The sequence below is a fragment of the Palaemon carinicauda genome, unplaced genomic scaffold (genome assembly GCF_036898095.1).
Source record: "Palaemon carinicauda isolate YSFRI2023 unplaced genomic scaffold, ASM3689809v2 scaffold62, whole genome shotgun sequence".
Lineage (NCBI taxonomy): Eukaryota > Metazoa > Arthropoda > Malacostraca > Decapoda > Palaemonidae > Palaemon > Palaemon carinicauda.
The window spans coordinates 125,001-130,000 of record NW_027171894.1 but is presented as its reverse complement, the minus strand read 5'-3'; the positions used below and the strand labels follow the sequence as shown (position 1 = coordinate 130,000).

At 31.6% G+C, this 5,000-nt stretch overlaps 1 protein-coding gene across 1 annotated transcript in view; it reads left to right on the top strand.

Moving 5' to 3' along the window:
* The window catches only part of LOC137637271 (neural cell adhesion molecule 2-like), an 86,709-nt gene that overhangs the window by 20,428 nt on the left and 61,281 nt on the right, over window positions 1–5,000 (top strand). The window lies entirely within an intron of this gene.

Sequence of the window (5,000 nt, the reverse complement as noted above, 5' to 3'; positions counted from 1 at the left end):
TATATATATATATATATATATATATATGTACATATATATATACACACATATATATATATATATATATATATATATATTTATATATATATATATATATGCATATATATACCCTGTATATATATATATATATATATATATATATATATATATATATATATATATATATATATATATAAGCACAGACACATACACAAAAACACACACAAACATATACCTATATATATATATATATATATATATATATACTACATACATATATATATATATATATATATATATACATATATATTTCTTGCATGCGTATTACATATATATATATATATATATATATATATATATATATATATATATATATGTGTGTGTATATATATTATTTGTTTACATGTATGCATGTGTGCCTGTGTTATGACGACGTTGTTTAAAATTGATTAGATGTCACAGATTTGAAATTTCCAATGGTGGTTATGCATGGCCCATGAATAAAAATAAAAGAGACTAGAAGTAAAAGTGAATAGGCTATACTTGGAAGGGTGGGTGTCTCACTGAATTAGTTGGACATTGTGCTTCTGTGTGGAATGGAAAATGAGGATATGATTTATTGATAGAGAAATTTGTTTTTCAATGACAAATATTCATACCCACACTTAGAAATATTTTCTCGATATATAATGCAGCAGAGTAGATGGAAAATCAAATTGACCAACTTGATGTCTTGGGATATGTTTCATCATTGCTTCAGTAAAATGTCAAGGTAAATTAAGAGGAAAATGTAAATAGGTGTAAATATAATTTAGAGGAATGATATTTCATAAGGTAAGAGAATAGCTTTGTATTAATTTCGAGACTAGTTAAAGAAACTAAAAAATATAAACTGATGTCTTGGTTTAATGTCGTGCATGTGGAAGTGGTAGATGATGAGTGTGTAGAATTTAATTCAGGATAAAAAAGGCAAATGGATATATACTGTCTGGAAATGATGAAAGCCGAGAGTGGATGGGATTAGCTTAAAGCTGGGAAGGGTTGACGAATTATTATTATTATTATCATTATTATTATTATTATTAGATAAGTTACAACCCTAGTTGGAAAAGCAGGTTGCTATAAGCCAAAGGGTTCTAACAGAAAAAAATAGACCACTGAGGAAAGGAAACAAGGAAACAAACTACAGGAGGAGTAACGAACAATTAAAATAAACTATTCTAAAAACAGCAATAACATAAAAATAGATCTTCCATATGTGTACTATGAAAAGTTGAAACAAACAAGCGGAAGAGAAATAAGAATATCTGAGGATGTGATGAAGTGCAGATGAGATCAATGATGAGAATCTTCGGAATCAGAGTGTGAAATTAATTAGGTTAATTTTCATGTATATCTAAATGGGAAAATGTCCCATAATTACTGATATATAATCGCTCTTTCTAGAAAATTACTGGTGATTTAGATGTGGTAACGTCCTTGACTGGTGAACGCCAGAGTGGGGTTCAAGTCCCGCTCAGACTCGTTAGTTTCTTTGGTCGCTGCAACTTCACTATCCTTGTGAGCTAAAGATGGGGGGTTTGGGGGAGCATATAGGTCTATCTGCTGAGTCATAAGCAACCATTGCCTGACCCTCCTTGGTCATAGCTTGGGTGGAGAGGGGGCTTGACTATACATGTATATATAGTCAGTCTCTAGGCCATTGTCCCTTGCCCCTGCCATTCAAGAGTGGCCTTTAAACCTTTAAACTGTCCACTCGTAGTTTACTTAAACCAGCGAAGCTGTATGAAGAGACATTAGTGTTAAAGGTGTGAAAATCTAATGTGACCTTCCACTGTCTTGGGTAAGAGTTCTCTTACTTGAGGGTACACTCGGGCACACTATTCTATCTACTTCTCTTCATCTTGTTTTATTAAAGTTTTTATAGTTTATATATGAAATATATATCTTACTGTTGTTACTGTTCTTAAAATATTTTATTTTTTTTGGTTTCCTTTCCTCACTGGGCTATTTTCCCTGTTGGGGCCCCTGGGCTTATAGCATCCTGCTTTTCTTTTTAGTGTTGTAGCTTAGCATTTGATAATAATAATGATAATGTGGAGGCTGTTAAGAATCTGTAGCATACAAGTAATAGAATGTTCGGGCTGTAAAGTAACTGATGTGGTGTGCCAAAGACAGGAAAGTTATTTCTTTGTAGCTATTCAATATCTACATAAATTGAAGAAAATGATAAGTCAGAGAATACGCTTCAGAAATAAGAGTAGAATTAAAGGATAATAAAATGATGAGGGGTAGATGGAGATGGTTTGGGTATGCTCTTCGCACTTCCCTAGAGAGATTAGTTCACCAAACTTTCAACTGGGCTCCACAAGGCACTAGAAGAGTTGGATGACCCAGGCCTACATGGCTGAGGACTATGAAACGTGAAGTAGGAGATGATGAATGTAGAAGTATTGAAATAAAAGTTCTAAAAAGAGATGAATTGCGAAATCTAACCGAGGCGCTTTGTATCACTAGGCGTGGGAGGAGATAAGGGTGATGATGATGAAAATGATATGTGAATTTCTAATGATTACTTGTGATATGATGCTAACTGAAAGATCCAATAGAGAAACTATAAGATATTTCTTTAAAAACTTAAAATATTTTTTATATGAAGAAGTTGCGAATGAGTTGGAAGAAGTGGCTACTCTGGTAAATAAAATAGAGGATATGGGGCAATGATTTTGGTAACGAACATGGAAGAATAGAAATAGTTTATACATATAAGTATTTAAGACTAAATATAAATAATGATGGCGAGATAAGAGGAGAAAATAAGTAATAGGAGAAGAATGATAGTTAAGTTTGTGCAAATGATTAAGAAAAATAAAGAATTACGTGAATCAAGTAAAATCGAATTAACTGTAGAAATATTTTAAGCAACTCTTCTTTAAAGATGAATGAAATGGAGAATATGCTTTAAGAGGAGAGGTGAAATATTGATAGGGGGAAAAATACATATTAAGAGGTGTATGATATATTACTTATATGAATATGAAAAACACGTCTAAATGTGCAAAATTATCTTTATTAATACATGTTCACTGCTGGCTGATTGCAGCGCTCTAGAGAAGAGAATTATCCGGAAAATAGAAAAATTGGATAAGAAAATAAACTCTGCCGATGCAGCCATTACTTTTAACTCAACCTGCCTAAAAGAGGGTCTCCTACCAAGATATTATTATTATTATTATTATTATTATTATTATTATTATTATTATTATTATTATTATTATTATTTGCTGAGCTACAACCCTAGTTGGAAAAGCAGGATGCTATAAGCCCAAGGGCAACAACAGAAAAAATTCCCAATGAAGAAAGGAAAAAAGGAAAATAAAATATTTTAAGAAGAGGAACGTTGAAATAGATATCCCGTATATAAAATATAATAACTTTAAGAAAACAAGAAGAAAAGAAATAAGATAGAATGGTGTGCTCGAGTGTACCCTGAAACAAGAAAACTAGACTATAAAAAGAAATAAAAAGTCACTTTAGATGTAAGGATGGGTCAGGGGTCTTTGAAATAGCTTTGGCAATGTGATAAAAAAGTTAGATTTCAGAGGACTGGAAAAGAGATATAAAATGGTTCGATCAATGTAATAATAAAAAAGGTATTAAAAAGGAAGGTCCCAAATATCCTGTTTGTCGTATACTTGTATGATAGAGGTTGCAGTATTCTATATATAGCGATTTCGACACCATTCTAAATATATTTCATCGTAAGGTAGCGAAGCTATTTCACAGTAAAAACAGGCATTTTGCTCTTCGTGGTTTCTGTTTGTGAATAGCCTTCGTTTGGATTCCCTGGCATTGATGAATATGATATCAATGAATTTTCAAATCCATGTTATGGAAATATTGATATTTTATTTTCATCACCTTGCATTTAACGGATCAAAATGATATTTTTTTAACATTTGAAACTCATTGTTTCGAAACTATTCTATTTATAATGCATATTTCTGAGATGCGTTTGTTAAACCTGTATCCATTATAAAGTGCAGCAAATAATTGGCCCATAAAACAATGGTCTAACCTAAAATATTTTGAATTTCCTCGAATACTTTGCGAATAACGGAATCCACTTTTGAAAGTTGTTATTGATCTTGTATCGTCGTTGTTAATGAGAATCTATAAATATTTAGAGATGGGAGCTATTCATTCCTCACCAAATTTCATTAATGGTAAAAGGGATGTTTGTTCGCACTGAAAATAACTGATTCTTAACATAATCCAAAAGACAAAAGGTCGATATTGTTTGAAGTTTATAATAAAGCAGAAGCTTTTGAGAGAACAAGCGGTTTGTTGTTTCAAATAGTCGATGAGTCTCCCATACTGCGCTCCGTCAAGATGAAATGGTGGATCTTTAATTCCTGAAATTTTGGGTTCACAGTTGAAATCGATGTGTTTCATAAAGTCATATGGGTATGGTATCCTTATTACTTCCGCCAAGGACGTTATGTTTTCACCTCTGTTTGTTTGTCACTAGCCTTACTCAAAAAATTACAGATGAATTTTGTTGAAATTTTGAGGATATGTCAGAAAAGTACTAACTTTGAAGTGATTAGATTTTGATGATCCGGATCTAGGATCTTTAAAAGATTCTTCGCTATTACGAGATTAGATTATTTAGCTTATTACTCAAAAAACTTACGGATAAACTTTTATGAAAATTTCAGGATATGTTAGAAATTTTTTAACTTAGAAGTGACTAGAATTTGGCGATCGGGGTCAAATTCTGGATCCGGTATTTTTTTTTTTTTTTTTTTTTTTTTTTTTTTTAAGGATTGGATCAATTTAGTTACATTTGTTTATTTTCAAAAACTTACGGATATTTCTTATGAAAATTTCAGGAAATGGGCCAACTTAGAAGTGATTATATCAAGAATTTTTTTAAAGGATTCTTCACTACTGCGATGTTAGACCAGGTTGTGGTAGCCGATGTGGTAACGTCCCTGACTGCTGAACGCTCCAACCTA